This window comes from Phyllostomus discolor, chromosome 3 (assembly GCF_004126475.2).
Source record: "Phyllostomus discolor isolate MPI-MPIP mPhyDis1 chromosome 3, mPhyDis1.pri.v3, whole genome shotgun sequence".
Taxonomy (NCBI): Eukaryota; Metazoa; Chordata; class Mammalia; order Chiroptera; family Phyllostomidae; genus Phyllostomus; species Phyllostomus discolor.
The window spans coordinates 211,710,187-211,731,439 of NC_040905.2; the positions used below are offsets into that span (position 1 = coordinate 211,710,187).

The following is a 21,253-nucleotide window of genomic DNA, read 5'->3' on the forward strand; positions in this document are numbered from 1 at the left end:
TCACCCCTTTACAACATGTTACACCACTTCAGGTGCGCCTGCTAACACTTCCCTTCAAGGACGGCATTCAGGGGGAGATAATCAGAAACACAGGAAAAGCAACGTGAGCAGAGCTGCTCATCACAGCACCACGTAATGACGAAGGACTGGAAATCACCTAAATGCCCAACGAAGCTGGGAAATTGGTTAGTTATAAAAAATAATTTTACTCCACTTTTTTCATTGAAAAAAGAAAACAAACAGGTTACACTATAGACAGACAGGTGCTAAAAAAGGCGCTGTCTGCAATGTTAACAGTGTGTTTCTAAGTCACAGAATTAGAGTAATTTTCACTTAGTTTTTTACTACTATTCACATATACTTGATGTAAATAGTTTTAAAACCAATGCTATTTTTGTAAGAGGATCCGTTCATTCCTAAAGATGAATTAGTTCTGGGAACTCTTGCTACTGTCTCGTCCTGCGTATAACAAAAACCACGTAACTCATAGCTCCGGGCGCCACAGCAAGCCAGGAGCGTGGGGCTGCCACAAGGGACTCGGACACCCCGGGGAGTCAGGGTTCAGAGGCACTGGGCCGCCGCTCTCAGTGGCTGCGATGCAAGCTCAGGAGGACAACGGCATACACAAATGGACACACAGGCCGAGGAGGAAGGGATAAAGAAGTCCATTTCACCCCTCGTACACGTAACGGGAACACAGTGGGGGCGAGGAAGCAGCATGCTTTTAAATGGGCTCAGGGCCAGCTTTCTTTGCTTGTTCTGGACAAACGACTGAGCTTTGAGGTTACTCAGATCATTTCACTTCTCTAGACCTCAATTTCTCTATTGGAAAAGAGAAGTAACTGCCTAATTCTAAACCAAATGGGACTTTTAAAAAAGCCCACCTTGCCCTGGCTGGTGTGGCTCAGTGGACTGAGCGCCAGCCTGAGAACCCAAAGGCTGCAGGTTCGATTCCCAGTCAGGCGCATGCCTGGGTTGCAGGCCAGATCCCAGCTGGGGGGTGGGGGTGTGTGCAAAAGGCAACCGATGGATGTTTCTCTGGCACAGCAAAGTTTCTCTCCCTCTTTTTCTCCCTCCTTTTCCCTCTCTCTCTAAAATAAATAAATAAAATCTAATTATATCCAATTTGACATGTGATAGTGACTTCTATCTTCCTTCCTCTTTTTAAATCCCATACTTTTGTTATTTTAGATCACAAGAGTTGTCATCAATCTGTCTATCATGAAATCATCCTTGAAAGGTATTCCAGTTTTAAACAGATGTAAGTAAAACATTCACATGTGAAAATGCCGAGCTAAGAATCTGGACTGAGACCATTTATAACATCTAGTGTGTCTCTTCCCCCTCTCTCACCTGACGCAAGGTCTTCCCAGCATGTACTGAGAGTCAACTGAACATACAAACAGTAATTCATTCTGAAGCTCTGAATCAATTTCTCCCCCAAACGCTCTCCGATGGACAGATTTCCTCTGCCGAGTCAGCTGCATTACGGCTCACGGTAATGAGGCTGGTGACCACCGTTTAAACGGGGCTGGGCCCCGGACGCGAAGGCCAGCAGCGTTCTGAGAACAAATGGCCTCGCTGCAGCCGCTGGGAAGGGCTGCACACCGACGGAGAAGGAGAGAAAACAGAACCAAATGAAATGATCTGCTTCTTGCAAGTGGCTATAAAGTGAGGATATCCAGTCACCCAGGACGGCCGAAACGTCTGTGTTTGGAGCATCCGTATTGCTTTTTAACGGCCTCTTGATTTACGTGGTTGATCTGCGGCGGGAGCCTCATGGCGGCACAATACAGGACAAAGATGTATCACGTTCGTAATAAAAACGGAGCTCCTCTCAGGGTGGAAGAGGGGGGCATAATTTGGTTTTAACAACTCATCTTAGACCAATGAATTTTGCTCGAATTTGTTTTTCTCCTACAGAGTTCTTAAATGGGAAATCGATGGCAGTGAGGGGCAGTACAAGTTTGAAAGACAATGTTTCAAAATGTCAGCTGCCTGGGTTTCGATCTTCCCCACCAGAATTTGCAATGAGTGCAATATGCATGGGGCTTTATGGAATTCAAGGGAGAGACAGCTTGGCAGGGGTCCCCTCCTGGCTCAAGGAGTGGGCGCTCCTCCGCACTCGCCTCCTCCGCTTTGTACCTCGTTAGGGCCCGTGCATGCAAGCTCAGCCCTTCCAGCCCTGCTGACTCCTGGAGTGGGGGCGGCCTGCTAACTGTGCAGAGCGGCGGGGTGATTCTGCCCACCTGGCAGCGTTCTGCGCTTCCTTCAAACAAACAAACAAAAGAAAACCAAAGCAGCAGAAACGCACGCGAGCCGCTGCCGGTCTTTGAAAGGGCTCCTTTGTGCCCTCAGCCCCGCGGGACGGCGTGGGTGAGCGCTGCGCCCCGAGAGCGCGTGGTGTGGACGGAAGGGCTCCCCTTCCCAGGGCCGGGCCCGCTGACTCACGGTGATTAAGCGGCGCTTGTTAATCACACGCCCCTACCCTGGCTTCCAGGAACACGGCTCCGACTGTCAGGATCTATAAGGGCCCATTAAATATTTACTGGACCGTCTTTATAATGGGAGAAAAGGTCAAAGTTAATAAAACTGACAGGCAGCGCCTGTCCAACTGGATTTATACATTATTTAAGTGGCAAATACTCCATTCCATGAAACAGTTTAGATCCGAAAGGACTCTTGGAAAACGTTCCTGGAGCCGGTGGTTGTAAAACAGCGGGAGGAGTTCGGAGTGAACCCATACATTAGCATCAGGAACTCATCGCGCCCCCAAAACACTGCCATAGGTTTTTTCAATTACAGGTTCTGTAATATTTCCTATAAAAATATATTTCAATAAACATACTTTGCTCCAAACGTCTGTGGCATGAAAAGGACTCTGGTTCAAAAGCAACTTGTTCAAGTCCTAGTGCAATTTTTCTCTCCGAGATCAGCTCTGCACTAACCAACGAGAATAAAATGAAAACGGGAGAAAAAATAGGTTCTGTTCTCTTAACTCCCACAGCGTGCCGCTGGGGGGGGGGGGGGGGGGAGGGTCTATGCGCTGCGCTGGGGGCAGGGGTCCTCGCCGCGTGGTAGGGTGCTGCTCAGTCCCAGCGGTGACTTCAGTCAGGGTCCTCTGGATTCTGAGAACAGTTCTCTCAGTCCAGCTCCCCGAGGTGGGCCTAGGGGTCTTCGGTCAGCTCTCCGCCTACAGCCCTTCCTAATCAGTTACGTCTGCTCCTTCCTCCGCACGTGGGACAGCTTCAACAGCTCACAGGGATCTGGGGAAACACTGTTAGGAATTAGAAAAACCTCGATCTGCTGAGTGTTTTTGGACCTGAGGCTGCTTCAGTAATAATAAATACGTGACGGTGCCGAGTGCCGCCAGGCGGGGGTCCCCGTGAACCCTGGCGGCCAGACGAGGAGCCTGTGCGGGAAGCAACGACGCCCGGGAAGCGTGCTCCTGGGCTCTGCTGCTCACGAGAGCCGTGGGGGCCCGCCCCACCCTGCCCTGCCTCGCCCCACGGAGCAGGCGGCACACGCTCCCCCAGGATCCCTGCCCCCCCCCACTTTGAAGTCCGACTCGTCCGGGTTCTGAAGGAGTCACGCGGGGAGCTGGGTCCACCACAAACTAGTGAAGTGCTGTCCCCACACCTCCACACGAGAGGTGAGCGAACCTTGTACACCCGGGTAGCCTAGGCCTTTACAGAACCTGTTTTTAAGGAAGTCTGAACGATTAAGGCCAAGTTCAGTAAGCTTTAATATGTTTCCGATTACAAGCAGCACACACTAGAAGGAAACGGTAGGAAGGGAAATGATAAAGAGCAGGAATCAAATGCCAAGTCTCTGACTTAAATCCTGGGTTCAGAAAATCGGACGCGCAATCGTGCCCCGCCCCGCCCGGCTCCTGGCTTCGGTTTCCACGCCATCCAAATACACGGGACAATGTCAACAACCCACAGAGCTCTCCTGCCCGCTCCAAAATGGCAAGAAACACGCATGCTTTGCGAGGGGCAGGGGTCTGAGGAGAAGGCCAGAGAAGGAGACCGCTCACGCCGGTCCCCCCCAGGGCACCGTCAGGCCAGCGGCCCTCAGGTAGGCCAGGGACTTCCCAGCCGGCGTGCGCAGGCCTCCCCGATGCCCGGGGCACAGCCACTCCTCGGGCGGCGCCGCCCTGCCCAAGACAGATGGCCCGAATCCCGCACCGTGGACACCTGACACCCCCAAAATCTCAGAGCCCGTAAGCCAGATCAGTCAAGGTTTGATTTGTGCCACTATGAACATCATTACTTCCTTGTCTAGGGGTCACCGAAAGCTCCTTGGGCAGGGGGTGGGGGCGTCTCCTAAGGCATGGTGCAAGGTACTTTTAAAAGTCTCTTCCTGGTCAATCGCCTGTACGTTTCTAAGGAACACCAGCAAGGCACATCGATACTTCTGGTTGCTGAGCCTCCGGCTGAAGAACGAGACACAATGAAGCCACACCTGACCCTGGCTGGCTTAGGCCGGGGGCCCTCTGGGTCAGCCTCGCTGCCCCAAGCACAGCGCTCCCGGCTGCGGTGGGGCCCAGCACCCAGGAAAGGCAGCCCTGGGTTAGTTCTTGGTCCTGCAGGGAAGCCGCCACCCAGGGAGACCCTGCAGGCTCAGACCTCGCTGCTGCTCTCACTCCGTGTCTCGACACCGCCCAGGACAGTGCCCAGGACAGTGCCCTGCACACAGCGATGCTGAGCCATCTGCCAGTGGATGAGCGCACCGCCCGCCAGGGGAGCGCCAGGGCTGGGCCTGGCCTGTCACGGTAACCCGTCCAGGGGACAGAATGGCTCCCTCAGACAGTCCTCCTGGGGCTGGCCTCTTGAAAAAGCCAACACGCCGCTCTGCGGGTGCTGGCCGTCGTCACAGGGCCGTGCCGGAGGAGTCCCTCCTCCCCTTCCTCTAACTGCCCAAAAGCAGGTGTGTCTGATGCCCGGTGCAGACCTGCGGCCAGGTAAAGGCACCCCCAGGCACTGCGCGGGGATGACTTTGCCGCCAGAGAAAGGCCTTGGAGAAGCCACACCCACGCCACTCTGGTCCCGCTTTATGCTGGACGGGACGCCAGCCAAGAGTGCGAGTGACCCCAGGGGGCCCGGCCCCTCGGAGGGAAGTAGGCCTACAGCACACGCCTCACAGGCCGCTCTCCCGTGGGCAGGGTGGGCCAAGTCGCCCTCCCTGGTGGTGCTGGCTGGCACCAGGGCCCTCTGCTCCAGCAGGCAGGCCAGCGCCCCTTCCCCGACAGGGGCCCCGCTGTGCTCAGTGAGCTGCCGTGCCAGCGGCACGGCGCTCGCTGGCTCCCGTCACGCCGGCCTCCTCTAAGCACAGGGAGTCGCCTCTTCTCCCTTCCTGCCCCCCCGTCGCATCTAGCACGGGGAGTCTGGGGGAGCTCTGTCTTACTTACCGTTTCAAGGTTTTAAGATCATTCAGGGTCAAAGAAAAACAAACAAAAAAACCTTGGAGGAAAGAAACCTAGAAATCACGGAACTCGCAGTGCTGCGGGAAAACCTGCACCTGGACTCCGCAGGAGCACACCCGTCCCAGCAGCTCTGATGCCGTGGGAGGGGGCGGCACCCCCTGCCTTCCGGGTTCGCACACCCCCTTCCTGTCCTGGGGGTCTGCACGTGTCGTCTGTTTTCATTTAGGGGTTCTCTTCGGAAAGTCGTGTGATGCGCCCCGAGAGCAACAAGAAAGGACGTTACCCACGTGGAGTCACCTCCTCCTCAGAACACCGACCAAAACGGCCACCGCTGGCTGGGAACCGCACGTGCCCGAGCTCACGGCCCCCGTGCGAGGACATGTGGCGCCTGGGTCATGGCGCCTGGGTCACGCCGCACCGAGTGTGGCGGGGACGTGTGCAAGGGTCCAGGCGGGGGGGGGGGGGGGGTGATGATCTGCAATTCTCACACAGTCCTACTCCCCCTAAACCATTACGCTTTCAACTAGAACCGAGATCTGTGCAAACGCAGGAACGCTTCATCACCACGTGGAGCTGCAGAGACCTTTGCCCCTCGTTATTGAAACATGTTTTGTTTGCGGCTAATGAGAAGGAATCATGCATTGTAATAAAGCTCGGCTGCTTCTTTTGAACATAGCTCTAAGGAGGGAAACAAGCGGGCCTGTCTGGTATCATCCGTGCCAAGAAAAACAACCACAGAAAAATACCATAAATCTAATTGTTTTACTTGGATTTTTTTATCTAAATATTAGATAATGGTATTAGCGTCTTTCCTCCTTTTATCTCCTAACACTTCCTCCAAACAGCCAGTATTTCTTAAAAAAAGAAAAACAACCTTAGATTGGACTTTTTATGGGTAAATGATCTTTTTACTTGGTCAAAACAACATCAATAAACCATAAGAAGGAAGCCTCCAATTTATCTGCCTATTTGTTCTCCATCGGGGAGCTGGGTTTCAGGCCTTTCAATTACCCTGAAAGCAGGACACCCGACCAGGGCCTCGCTTCCTGCCCGGCTACAGCACCACCGACGTGCCGAGTGCCACCGGGTCCCTTTGTCCCCGTGCACAAACCCTCAACTGTCCCGACTTCACAGGCTGCCGGAGACCCGAGGGGACAGGCAGCGTGGTGGCGGTGCTCCCCGTTTCTCAGACAGCAGTGCTGTCTGGGGTCTTTCAGAGCCGCTTCCCGGGACACCCCAGAACTCACACCTTTATTAATAGCCCTCCTCACAACTGGGCCCGTTGGCACCACAGCTGCACGCGTGTCACCACGCGCCAGAGATGCCAGTCAGCGGGAGACGGCACCCGTGTCTCTGAGCAGATTCGCCAGCGAGGCGAACTGGCTGTGGCTGAAAGTGGAGGAGATGACCTTCACGGGGAGGTCTGTAAAGAGAGAAAGACGACGAAAGGAAGCAAGGAGGAAGAGCCGAGCCGTGCGCACCGAGAGAAGAGGCAGAAGGGGGGACACGGGCGTTAGTATTTCCCATCTCCAGCCGAGCAGCCGGCACTCACGCGGGGTCCCGCCAATCTGCCCACCTGGCCCCACAGGGCGGGGCACAGGCTCGTGCAGAGCACCTGGCCAGCAAGAAGGTGCAGGCAGGAGACGGAAACAGGGTCAGGGCAGAAGTCTGACCCGCAGCACCGAGAGCATCCCGCCAGGCTACCAGAGGACGGTGACGGCGGCGGGAACAAACAGGCCCTCCAAGAGGGCCGCCAGGTGCGCGGTGTCCCCAGGAGAGGAAGGGCTGGGCCTGGCCCGCCCAGCGTAACCCCCACTCACACCCTGCGCTCCGTTCCCGTTCCCGGCACACACAGGATGCCAGCCTGACCCTGTCGGCTACTCACCGGGACAGAGCAAGAGGGAAGAAGGCTGCATCCTGCAACCACCTTTATCCTTCACCGGAAATGCCGAGTCCCGGTTTGTTTGTTTGTTTTCCTAACTCATCAGCACGCGTATGTTTTCCACAGTCAGCGTCACCTTGCACTAGGTCAGGGGGCTGCACAGACATCACACAATCGGGTGCTCTACCGAGCGCCCCCCGTGTTCCCGGCACCCACCTGGCACCACTCACAACGCGGCTCGCTGTCTCCCTGCACTGCACCTGCTGAACACCAGCCTTTTAAACGCGTACCCGAGGCCTGATGGGTTAGCAGTCTAACAACCAAAACCCGACCTGTGTCTAAAGCCTTTTCTAACATTAAAATTCTATAACGCTATAAATATTTCTCTATGAAAACGCAGTCTGCACTTGACTCCCTAGTATGAAAATCAACACTGGAAAACTGAAACACACTTAGGAAACGCCGACATTTCATTAGCCGCCCGACGTCTCTAACTCGGGCCGTTACTGGGGGGCGGGGTGAGGCCCGCCGCCTGCTATCGTCACCTGGAGCCCAGAGCTGGGCCAGAGGCCCGCCAGGTGTCAAGTGTCTCCTGACCTACGGCCTTTATCCGCGTGTCATTCTGCCCAGACACACCCACGGGAGGCGTGGGGAGAACGGAGTATTCCCATACTACAGACACATCCCTGAATGTTTCTCCCCCCTGAAGAAAAAACAGAAGTTCTTGAGCTGAGAAATGCGTGAAATGAGAACCACCGGCTGCTTCTATAGCTCGTATCTGGAGACCGAATGCTAAGCACTGGTCACCTGCCTAGCTGTCGCTGCAAAGATTTCAGTCAAGACACCAGTAAACGGGATTTTTTAAAAATGACCCACCCGACCAATATAAGATTACAATTAGATTAGTATCCGCTTCTTTCGTGAGCAGTAGAAATGATTCCTACGTGCCTCCTGGTCAGCCCAGATTCGGGGGGAGAGCCTGTCCTCTCTTTCCCACGTCCCGAAGGGGTGGCTCTGCTCCCAGCCCGCACCAGCCCGCCGGCCCCCTTCCCCACACCTGTAACTCACAGGAGTGTGAGCGAAGGCAGAGCAGGCGTCAGCCTCCGGGAGGGGATTGTCCTGCAGTACCTACCGGGCTACGATTTCTTTTGTAAGAAAAAAAAAAGCAAAAGTCACACGTACTAACAGTGGGCTTGGGTTTGGTTTAAAGTGAGCGCCAGGCCAGAGGGAGTTCTCTGCCGGTCAACACAGCCCGGCTGCGATTCCTACTCTGCTTCCTCTGGTGAGGGGCGCGGGGGCCTCTTCCCCGCCCAGATGCAAGTCGGAGGGCCCTTAGCGACCCGAAGCGGCGTGCAACCTAGAGCGAGCTTGCCTGCGGGCAGGCGGAACCTCAGCCCTCCCTCACTGGGGCCACCGCCGCCGCCGCGCTCCTCGGCACTCCCCGATTACTCTACAGGTGACCCGGGACTTCAGGGAGCAGAGCCACGCTCAAGCTCTCGGAGTCAGTGAGGGTCACGTGCAGGGAAGTGCCGAGCCAAGTGGCTGGCACACACACACACACACTCAACTGGTGTCAGCGATGGCCGTGCACATGCTGAGGCTGCTGAGCCAGTAACACTTAGACTGAGCTCGGGGCTGCCTGAGCCCAGAACCAGAAGGCCTTGCTCCTGGCAGAAATCAAAAGCAAAACCACCTCCCTCCCCTGCCCCAAAAGACACCCTTCGCGGCGAGGAGCCAGTGAAAACCAGGCCTGTTCTAGAACGGACCTGAGGAAAGGGGGACAAGGGATCGGGGCCCTGCTCAGGTGCAAGTTCCTGACTCCCATGATGCTCTGCAGCCCCCCTCAAAGTCTCCCAATCGCGTTCTGATGGACAAGCCGAATGGCCAAAACGGGGATCAGCAGCCGCCAGCTCGGAGTGCCTAAGAAGGGCCAGCGACAACACGGCTATCGCCAACCGCCCGCCCCGGACCAGGTCCCGAGTGTGGGAAGCAGCCGTCTCCGGGACCGGAAGTGCGAGAGTAGGCAGCAGGTACCCCATGCAGCGTTTCCTTTCCGGCCACGGTCCTCAGACAGGCTGCCCTCCCCTTCAGGAGCTGGCGTGCGAGGAGCTGGGAGGGGCTGGGAGGAGCTGGAGCTCGTCCAGGCCAGTCCCAGAGCCCCGCCCCCCGCAACCACCCTGCACGCGCCGGCCGCTGCGCACTGCAGCGCGCTTCGCTGCGTCTCCACCTGCACTGGTTTCCTAGACCGCTGCCGCCGCCGGGGGTCAGGCCCACCTCACACCAGACCACCGGTCCAGCCAGGGGCCCACGGGGAAGTTCCACGAAGGTTCGCTGAGGACGGGACGGCCTGATGGGTGCTCAGCACCGCGCCAGACACGGGCCGACACATGAGGAGGCGTCCTCCGCTCTCGGAGGCGGATCCGCCCGGAACGAGGGCTCCGCAGGGCAGCCGAGAGCGCCCCCCAGCTCCTGGTCTCCACGGTGCACCCGAGTCTTCACCCGCGCTGGGCGCAGCAACGAAAACCCAGCAACGACACCAGCGGCCAGCAGGTCCACGGACTCCCTGTGGAACGGCGGCACTCCGAGGCACGCGACGTCGTCAGCCCACAGAGCCGCCCGGGGAGGTCGGCAGCACTGTCGCCTCTGGTGCGCGGAGAGGGGAGCGGGGGCACAGCCGGTCAGTGGCAGGGCCGGGGCCGGAACCGGCGCAGTCTGGCTCCAGGGCCCTGCTCTGTCCCCACGACCCTGCCGGCCTCTCCAGAGCTCAGCGTGTTCCTGACAAGCGTTTTCTGAGTAAACAAGCCGTTACTAAATGGCCAGGCATGGGAGAACTTGGGTTCGGAGCCCCCTTCACGCATAAGGCCCCACGACGAGGTGGGGAGGGAACTACTGCCTCCCCCCGAGCCCCGGCTTGGTCTTTTCACGTCGCAACGAGCGGTCGCATGCAGCCGACACGGCTCTGCCGTGCGGCTCCACGGGAAGCAGGGAAAACAGGAGAGGTGTCCCCCACCAGGCCTCTCGGGACACAGGCACGCAGCTCGCCGCCCTTCGGAAATGGCCCCGCCGGTGCCCGCCGGTCCCCCCGCCCCGCCGGGGGCCCAGCTCTGACTCCCTGCCCACTCGCTGCCGCTCCCAGCTCGGCAGCAGCTGCGGCTCCAGGCTCGCCCTTGAGCTCTCCGCCAGGGCTCCGCCCGCCTGCCCGCTGCCGTGCGCACAGTCACACACGCACCTTTTCACCCACTTGGTGCCTTCTGGCGTGTCGCACCCGACGAGGGGGGACGGGGCGAGAATCTGCCAGCACCGAGCCATAATTAGTTTTCGCAACACAAAAATGTATAAAAAGTTCTGGGAGTCAAACGCTTTCTCACCAGTGTAGGTGCCGAGGCTCCGCGGCAGCACAAACTGACAGGTGCTGACGGGAGTCTATTTCAGTCTTAGTTTGTCTCCCTCGGTGGGACCAGCCGCACCACTGGCTACACAGTATCTGACTCCAGGGTCGGGTCCTGCCCCGGCCGGCTGGGGAAATCAGTGTGACACGTGGTAAACGAACCATACCCCCTTTCAACAATCCAGAATACTCTAAAATCCAGAACACACGCAGACCCCCACATCTCCGGCTCAGGACTGTGCCCGTGCCAAGCAGTGCAGGGTGGTGTGCTGGCAGCCTCTGGCTCCGGCACCATCCCCAGTGCAGCGGCCACAGCCAGCCTACCGGGCCCCAGCGCACAGACACCCCCCATGACCTCTGAGAGGAGCTGGCCCTGCCTCCCTCCTCGCCTCTCCGGACGCCCCCACACTGGTGGGCTCCCTGTTCCTGGCGGACCAGCTCACTCCGGCCTCAGGCCCCTCCTCTAGCTGCGGAGCTCTCCTCACCCTGACCCTGCTGCACACTGACAAGGTCAGTCATGCAGGTCCCAACCTGCGAGTCACCTGAGAGCCTTCGGTGGCCCCTAGCCTACAGAGAGGCCCCTGGGTCCTCTGTCTCACCGCGGTGTTTACAATCATAGCAGTAAGCCAGGGGAGGTGTTTCACACCTACTGTTTGTCTCCTTGTTTAGTGTATGCCCCCCCTCCCCGCCACCACCTCCCCCACGAGAACACACAGCCTCCGCCAGAACGCAGGCTTCAGCGGTGTTCTGAGTCACTGCTGGAGCGCCGACACCCAGAACAGCGCTGGGCGCAGCGCTGCGGCTCGCCGAGTGCTCGCCGAGTGAACGAGAAAACACTCAGGCGCGGCCTGCAGGCGCTGCACAGCCAGACCCACGCCCCTGCCCACACGAAGCACAGATCCACACGACCTGCAGGTGGGGTGTACGGACTTCTCACAGCTTCTGCGGACCTGGCCCAGCAGACAGCCGGGAGGGCCACTGAGGGCACTGAGTGGGGAGTGGGGCGGCCGGAAGGCACTGGAAGCTTCCAGCCATTCTTCAGAACACAGCCCGGCATGGTCTGCATCAGGGTCCTCCGTAGAGCGTGTGTCGGAAATGCAGGTTACGGCGTTCCCCCTCGGATCCTCGGGGTCGGGATTTGTGCCCAGGAGCCCCTGGGGGCGAGGGGCTGGGACGGGGGGTGGGGTGCGGGGGGTGGGGGTGGAGAGGAAGTGCCCGGGCGACACTCAGACACACAGACACACCAAGGCTCAAACACAGCCACGGCACAGCCTCGGATACACCTGCTGGCTCTCTGACGGACTCGAGGAGTCGGCCGCTGCCTGGAACCCCCCAAGAACATGCGGCAGAGGGAAACCTCGGACAAGCCTCGGCGCCTGCTGGCCCAGCAGCACCAGGGCCTGGGCTCCACGGGGCGGGGGCCGGCTCCTTGCTGGCAGCTGAGGGGGGCGGGGCGGCAGGCCCGGGACCAACACCGGAGACGAGCGTGCGTTCAGACCTCGGGTCTACGCTGGTGCTGAGCTACACCTGATCCGAACGCGCAGCGCAAGAGCCTTCAAATAGTTAAATTTCCAATCTTGATAAAAAAGAAAATCCATCAGATTTGATTGATAAGTGTACTTTTTAAAACCAAGAGTAAAAAAGTGAAGATTGGCAACATTTTTCGCCCCATAATTTGCTTTCTTTGCCTTTTTCCACAGCACTGCCCATAAATCAAAGAGGTGTTAAAGCGGCACATACATCACCAGCCGGCATTTCGGAACTGCTACCGAGTCTCTTAACGGACACAGGCCAGGGCACGGAGAACCGTGGCCAGGGGGCCGAGATTAACTCGCAAGCACTGGCGGAAAGTTAATTAAGTTTACAAATAACACTCCGACGAACAAATTATGATATTTAATAAGAGCAGCCTCGGTGGAGCAGGGCTACGAGATACGGGGGAGGGGTGGGAAGGGAGACGAGCCAACAGTCTTTCCGACAAGAATAATGCATACTTGAACGAGCTGCCTTTCTGTGAGTAAGCGTGGAAATCTGGGCCCAGCTGGGGGAGGTGATGTTTTATCAAGCACACGCCGGGCTTGTGAGCTGCGTTTCGCACTGCCCTTGGGGAGAGAGGAGGAGGTGGAAGTGTGGTCCCAAAGTTGGAGGTCAAGGCTTACAGGCCACTCACGGCCCGTGAACTGCTCCTGAAGCTGGGCTGGCACAGAGGTCAGCAAAGAGGGAGTTAAAGGGGCTGTGCTTCCCACGCAGGAGAATGCGAGGATCCCCCAGAGGCAGAGCACAGTAGTCCTCACTTACTGGCCATAGGTTTCGCAACTGTAAGCACACGGTATAACGAAAATCAATTTGACCACAGGATAATTAACATAAACAAGAGTTAAGCTCCTCCGGCATCTCATCAACATTATAATGAAACCATTTTGAACGAAACAGTGGTACTGAGGACCAGCTGCACTTGAACTGGCGGCTCAGACGGTTCCCAGGACAGGAAGAGAGGTGCAAAGGCTCGGGCTGCTCCGACAAAAGGCGACAGGCTGGGCACTTAGCCCACAGCCACAGCTTTCCGCCCTCCTGCAGACCGCAAGTTCGAGATTCAGGGGCCCGAGGCAGATTCGGGTCTTGGTGAGGGTCCTCCTCCGGGCTTGCACGTGGCCACCACGTCACCATGTGCTCACACAGTCTTTGTGTGTCCCCAGAGAGAAAGAGCTCTGGTCCCTCTTCCTCTTCTTGTAAGGATACTAATCCCATCCTGGGGGATCTACCCTCCCGCCCTCCCCTGATTACCTCCTAACACAGCCCCACTGGGGCAGGACTTCAACACAGGAGCGTGCGGGCAGGGGTGGGGCCCCGAACAGGCAGTCTGAGGCAGCACCGGCCCGGAGAGGGCCTGGCCTTGCGCTCCACCCCGGTCCCCAGCACGGGGCTGTCGGCGCTGGCCCCGGAGCCAGGCTCCGCCTCAGGAGCCCCCGCCACCCTTCACCGGGGCCCCGCCTGGCCCCGCACGGGGGCAGCGGCTCTGATTCCAGCGGCGTTGCTCCTGCTTTGAAACGCTGTCACCACCCAGCAGGCGCTCTCGTCCTCCGCCACGCACCCCAGCAAAGCTCGCGGCTGGGCACCCAAATAACGGGGGCGGCTCCACTGAGCCAGGTTTCAAACCGCCTGTCGGTAAAAGAGGGGGAAGGGCCAGTCTTTTCTTCTCAAGAACTCGGTGTTTCATTTTCTCCCCCTCCTCCTACATAATGAAATATTAGCATCAGAGAGGTGGTCTCAGAAAGCGTGCGAGGGGCCTGGAGATATATTACTCCATTTCAAATCACCAATGCGCAAATGTCTGCACAAATTCCTTTGAATCTTGCAATGAAAAGGAGACCCTTCATGGAGAATGAAAGCCCATTACATCAAGATGTGCTTTCCACAATACAAAGTTAAGATGCTGCAAACCTACGTGTGAGAGGAAGCAGAAAGTATTCAAAACAGGAGCCAGAGGTCCTCCTGCTGCGCCCGGCAGAACGGGCGGTCGGGTCCCCGCTCGCTCTCCCTCCGCAAACCTCGGGGACCACAGCACGGGAACAACCCGGGGGTGCACCCGCAAGGGTAAAAAGAACAGCAGCGGAGACGACAGCAGGAAGGGAGGTCAACATAATCTCAGAAGACAGGAAGCAAATGGGCCAGAGCTACCTCCGCGGAGAGAAGCAGGCGGACAGGCGCCCCGCCCGGAAGGGAGGGCTGGGAAGGCGGCAAAGAGCAGCCAGAGCCGGACTGCAGGATTCACAGAGGCCGAGGAGGGGGGGCCACGCGGGGTGTGGAGGCCAGGTGTGGGGTGGGCACGAAAGCGGCTGGATGGGCCATCGGGGTCGCTGGCCCCCGGGGCGCCTCTGGGCCACACTGGAAGAAGAGTTGTCTCCGGCCGCACAGTGAAGACACCGTGACACGAGATCCCAAAGAAATCTCACCACGTTGTCAGTGAATTTGCGTGGTTTTGTGCAGGGCCGCAGGCTGGACACCCCCGGTTACGTCTTCTCTCAACACCCCGACACCAGCAGGTGCGCTTGCTGGAGAGGCTGGCGCAGAGAGGCTCAGGGCTCAGCGACGGCTGGGACAACGGCGAGACAGCCCCCACCCCCACCCCCCGCCTCCACACTAAAGAACGGCGATTGTAGTACACTGTACGGCTCGGCTGTGAACAACAGTTTACAGTCCCAATAACACCAAAACTGAGTATCAATTAAGCAAATCAATGGGAGAGGGGGATTATGAAAGTGAAATCCTTATCTTCCAGAGTGGGGTCAGAGATGACGCCTAAAATAGCAGTTTAAACAAGTTACTCGGAAAAACACAGGCGAGCCCCCGGAGAAAGAGCTGGTGGAGCTGAGAGGGGGTCCCTCCGGAGAGTGGCCTGCGGAACAGAAGCAAAGGACTCGTGCTGCTGCTACAAATCTTGGAGGACGACCTGCCGGCCTTTCCATACTCCTTTGATGAACAGTAAAATTATGCTGGTGGGGGGAGAAGCCTCCAAGTTAAGCAGGTCCTGAAAACGTAAGCCCCCGCACACCACAAAATGTGTTGTCACCTGGGGACTATTAGTTTGCTCCAGTAACACTTAATTTAATTTCCTTTTACTGCGACAGTTAAAGGTTTTTACAATAGCAGATGCCTTCCCTCCCACACATCAATTAATGTGCAAATCCACTCAGGTTGCAGAAATAATGAGGCGCGGAGACTGTGCACCAGCGAGCGAGCCTGCCGTCAGAAGGTGGGCGTGGTGGGCGAGTGCTCAGCGGGGCTGCGGGCAGCCCGAGGCTCGCCAGGTGGGGCGGGGGGGGGGGGGGGGGGTGAGGGCGGCCACCAGCCCACCAGCCCCAAAGCCCTGACCTCATTGGGTGTTTACCAAGAAAGTCAAGATTTTTGAAAAGCAATGATGTGGCCCTCGGAATTCAACTTGGGTCTATAATTTGGCAAAACCACCTCTTAAGCCCACACGTTTGACCTTTTTCCTTCTTTCTGCAAGAGCCGAACCCAAGTAACCAATGTTGTTTCCAAACCGGTTGAAAACGAGTTACGCCGCTTCTGCTCTGCCCAAGAACTGTCTCTTGTCTCCTCACTGAGCTCTTTTTTGTAACGACCTAAACGGTAGGCTGGGCGAGAAGTCGCGTTCTCACTCGCGCCTGCGCCGACAACACTGTGCATGGAACACATCATCAGCTGCGGACCTCAGCCCTGGGGGAGCTGCCGGGCCGGAGGCAGAGCTGACAGGTGGGACCACGGGACCCCCTCCCAGGCTCCCCCCACCCCATCCAGGACGGGCTCTTCTCCACCCCGCCTCCCTCGAGGTCTCCCGGCCCCTCTCCCAAAGCCCGGCGGTGGAGCCACCCTCCTCTGGGCAGGGCCCACGCCTTCTCTCCAGTCTGCGCTCAGCTGCCTGCGTGTGGATGAGCACCTCAAGGCCCTCCTGCTTGGAGGAGCCCCCGTTCCGACCAATTAAACAGCCGTCCATGCGGCCTGACGGGTGGAACATCAACCCGTCTCCTCTCCCTCAGGGTCTGGACCAGAAGGAACCCGCCCCGCCCCGCCCCCCCCACAGTGTGCGTCCCGCCCATCCCTCTGCGTTCTGAGACTGTTCCCCCCCCTGCCCCCCTCCCCCCCCCCCCCCCGTGCTCAGGAAGGCCGCCCGGAGCCACCCTGAGGTCCCTGACCCGGCACCGACTGCAACGGGCAGGGGTCAGCGATGTTTAAGGAAAGTTCACATACGACAGACCCCGGGCCACTGTGTGGTGCGGGCGTCGGGCTCTGCACCCCAGGACAGGAAAACCCACCGCTCCGCGTCCACCTGCACCCCGCCCCAGGCCCCGCCAAGCGCCGTTAAAATGCCAGCAGAGGCGTTTTGGGATCTACAACCAGTTGACATTTTTTCTAAGAAAATTTAAATTTAAAAAACTTTGGTACATTTAATCTTGTGAAGTACCACCCGCCTCCCCTTCCACTCCCCTAGAAAGGGCGAGAAAATTCGCCGCCAAAGGTCGCCCCTCCGCCAAGCGTCCTCGGAGCATGGCATTTCAGCCCCCGCGCTGGCGCGGGCAGGTCCGCAGCTGCTCTGGGAGCCCGGCTGCCGCCGCAGCCGGTGGGTTATGGGTGGGGCGGCTCCCCCCAATCCCCCCTGCCCCCACCCCCGCTGTCCCTCAGCACAAAGCAGACCCCTAGCATCCCCTCTAGGCCCCTGGATCCTACCCTGCACAGAAGGCAGCGGATGGCACCTTCCTTCCCCGTCAACCCCCTCCCGCTCAAGAATCCAAGGACATTCCTAACTTGGTGATTAAAAATGCACTTTTTATTTCAGAAGTTCAACTGCAACACATTCTCTTCTTTAAAAATTTTATAGCATCTACACTTTCAATTTGAGACTTTTCATTCATGCTAGGTGAGCCTCTTATGTTCTATATTAAATGCAAGGCATGTGTGAGCAGCACTATTAATAATATAACAGTGCCAATCTCCGAGGCAGCGACACAGCCGCGGCGCACGGCCCCGCGGGGACGGACGTGGACGGCGAGCGCCCGGCAGTCGCTGCTGGAGATGTGGGGACAGCGAAGGCAGCGCACTGCCCGCCCCCCCCCCGCCCCGCCCAACGTGAGAGTCAGGAGGGAGTTTTCCTTTCTCCCCCAGAGGCACAGCACATCACTGGCGCTCGTAAACACACGCAGAGCTGAAGCAGAAAACAAGTGGTTACCTTTCCTAGATTCAAAAGAGAAAGGGAAGGTGTTCTTGAAAGTGTTCACGGAGAAATGGAGGTCGTAAATTCATCGGGTACGTCAGACTCGGAACCGAAGGTCGCCAGAGTCACGGATGGTGACGGTGAAACTAAGTCCGGTTCGCCTGTCTCCATGAGCCGGCCTCCGGACAGAGCCTGCCGCCCCCGGGACCCGCTGGGACGGCACCCCAGAGCTCCATCCCAGGATGCAGCTGGGCGACGGCCTCCAGGGGCGTCTGCAGACAACTCACAAGGTCCCCCGCTTCCAGGCCCGACAGAGGCTAAAATGAGCCTGCCACAGAGAACTGGGTCTCAGAGGGACGGCCCGGGCTTGACACATTCCCCACGGTGACGCCAGGCCACACCCTCCACGTCTTCCCAGCAATCGCACCTGCGTGAGCGAGGGCGGGCCCACCTCCTGCGCGCGGTGGACGCGGGCAGGCAGCGTGCCTGCCCCGACAGTGGCCTGCACCTTCCCCCGTTTGGCTGCGAGCAGAGCTCCGTGGGAAAGACTCCAGGCAGGGAAATGCTGCGTGTGGGTCTTCACATGAAACACCAAACCGCCACGTGTAAAAAGCAGGGGCTGTGTGCTGGGACTTCGGCTCTGAAAACTGCCTGTGAAAACAGCCCAGTTCCCTCGCAGCGTAACCTCAGCAAAACACACACCTGCGAGAGCACTCACACCCCCCCACACGCACACGAGCACACCCCTGCACACACACACGCATGCACACACACGTGCATCAGCACACACACACTGTGACCCCCGGTGAGCGCGAGGACACGGGGAACGGACAACACTCCCGGCCAGCGCAGGAGCAGCCACAGCGCACACGAGCCACGCCCGCGGGTCTGACGGCTGGCCCACGCCACCTCACCGCGTGCGGTCTCACTCGCTCCGTAATGAACGACACCAATGGACAACCAAACGCGTCCCACCGCGCCGGCGGGCCAGGCACTGCCCTGGGCACAACGCAGGAATGAAGCGACAACCAGGCAGACGCCCGTCCCTGGGCAGACTGCCTTCCAGAGGGGCCGGGGCAGACCACGACCAGAAAGAGTCAGACGCTGGACGCCCAGGGACGACACAGAGGCGGGGAACGGTTAGGCAGGGAAGCAGCAGGGTGGGGGTGACCGGAGGGCTGCAACGGTCGGCAGGAAGGAGGTCCCGTCAGGAGCCTGGACACAGCCCGCCCTCCCTCGGAGGGGACACCCACACCGCGGACTACGTGAAAGCACCCATCCAGAAAAGGACGGGCTACGGGCAGTGGGGACGAAACACCGGCCTCTCACGAGGGCACGCTGGTGGCCGCACTGCAGCCGTGAACGAGGGCACCCCGCTCTCCGGGGTGCAGGGCCAGGGCCAGTTCACACACTGAAGCACCATGGAAGCCCTGCACGGAGCAAGTTTACCGGCGCCGCTGCTCCAACGGGAAGCGCTGAGCATTTTAAAAAATCGGGCATTTTAAAATTAAGGTGTGTGTGCTGCTTTTTTCAGACAAAACGCTGCTGCACACTTACCAGACCGGAGTGCAGGCGTAACTCTTACCCGCACTGGGAACGCGAACACGCCCCGGGACTCGCTTTGTTGCGGTTGCGCTGTACCGTGCGGGTCTGGCGCCGGACCCGCGGGAGCTGCGAGGGACGCCTGCGCACTGTGCACGGCGACGGCGGACACGCCAAGGTGCTGAGGGCAGGCAAGAGGGTGCGGAGGTCCGTGTGCTGTGCTTGCGACTTTCCTGAAGGCGAGGAGTCTCTTCAAAGCACACGGGGCACGGAGAGGGGTCCGACGGTGGCCAGCCCTCTCCAGGGGAAGCCCCAGGACACCCAGGCCCCGGCCCCCCCTTCAGAGAGGAGCAGGCAGCCGCACCGGCACCGAGGCAGGCGGAGCGGGGGCGGCAGAAGACCCCTGCTCCTGTGACTCGGGCCTGGGTCACAGGCGGGCGCCCGCCCCAGTGCGAGCTGACGGTCTGAGTGACGGCTCTGAAAACCCGCAGCCTCCTCAGCACAAAAGAAGGAAGACAAAATTACATTCACGTGCTGGATTAGAGCATAAAAGAGGTATTCTGAAAGCATGTGAAAAAGCCGGAGGACAGAAATACTCCCTAGCTAACACCGAGGACACGAGAACACCTCACTTCCCCAGGCGTTGGACTCTGCTGGAACACAGACCTGGTGTTCACGCGCTGTGGTGTTTCCCTGTGCTAGCAGCCGGTCAGCCTGCCTCCAGCGCCAGCGTCCCCCGCGCGCGAGGGGCGTGCACGGAGCAACAGTGCAGGTCTGAGCCCTGGCTCCGCTCCTCACTAGCCCAGCCAGGTGGTCCTGGGCAAGTGGTGCGACCTCTCCTCCCCGGCTCCCTCGCCGGTGAGGCCGAGACCACAGTGAGCACACCCTCGGGGGCTGACTGTGGAAACGACACCACACCCCTCGCTGCCCAGAGTCGTGACTCCCTCTCCAGGCATGCCCAGGCACTCCCAGGTACGCCCAGGTACGCCCAGGTAGGGTGCTGGGTGCCGGGGACACAGCTCTGGAGCGCAGGCAGCCCGGAGCCTGTCGGTACAGACGGGCGTGGCCCCAAACTGAAAACGGGGGGCCCCTGGGAGACAGGCCGAGGCGTCTGACAGGAGCGGGCCGAAAGCCCACACGGGGAGGGCACTCCGGCCGCAGGCGGGGCCCGTGAGAAAGCGGAAATGAGAGGGGCCCTGGCGCGCTGACCAGCGTGCGGGAAGCACGTGCGTGTGGTCCCGCTCACACAGCCCCCGCCGGCCTCGGACAGCGGCCGGCCTGGGTCTCGGCGCGAGCGCGTGCACGTGAACGCGTGCCTTCCGGATTCACCGCTCACGGCGCGTGGCGCTGCTGTACGCCGGCGGCTCTCTGAAGCGATTCTGTGGTTTAGTGTCGCCCATCGGAGCGAAAGCAGGGGCAGGAACAGCTGCAGGGGAAGGTTCCTGAGCCCACGGTCCGATGGGGCACCCAGGCGCTGGCCCACCCCGCCTCGGTGAGAGTGCCCCCCCGAGGCGTCTACACAAAGCAGGAGCGGGCCGGGCTTTGACAACGGCGGCTCTGGCGGTTCCCCAGTGGAAGGATGAGTGACGGGCCTGCAAGGCGAGCGGCGAGCAGCTGAAGCGCATGGAGCGGCTGGTGGTTCCTATTTCAAAACCTAAAGCTTGGATGGCGCAGGGGACAGATGGCTGTGCAATATGCAAACAAATCTGCAGCAACAATGGGCTCGGGCTGGCTGCAGTGGCACCGGGCGCAGACGGGGGCCGCCGCGCTGCTCCGGGGACGCAGCCACGGCGGGGCTCAGAGTCCCCGGGGAACATCGCGGAAGGAAGACCAGCAAACCAGGCAGGACCACCCCCCCCACCCCCCCGCCCAGCAGCTGCAGACTGGGCAGAGGGGCGTGTTTCTCCGGCATGCACCCCGGCTGACACAGTACGTTCCCTCATCAGAAATGAGACGAGAACTCGATTTCTAGATCCAGCAATGTCATGCCACCGGTCTCCGCAACACCAGCCGAATCCCACCCACCCCACGAACCCCCCCGGCCCGGGTGGAGTGAGGATGGATGGCGGGTGCCTCCACACAACTGAGATGTAAAGAATCCACAGAACTTACAGTCGGGAGGATGCGACGTCTCGCCCAGCACACGCGGCTGTTTGGTTTTAGGAAGGCCCAAGGAGAAAGTGGCTTCACCACAGCGACACTCATCCATGTCTTCACTCATTCATTAGTATCATTCATTCACTCACTCACTCATTCAGAAACTCTTTACGGGCCACTCCCTAAAACGTGCCAGGCTTCTCCTAA

General features: G+C 59.1%; 1 protein-coding gene across 4 annotated transcripts in view; it reads right to left on the reverse strand.

Annotated features, from left to right (window-relative positions):
- Positions 1-21,253, reverse strand: part of MED27 (mediator complex subunit 27) — a 154,949-nt gene that overhangs the window by 99,659 nt on the left and 34,037 nt on the right. The window lies entirely within an intron of this gene.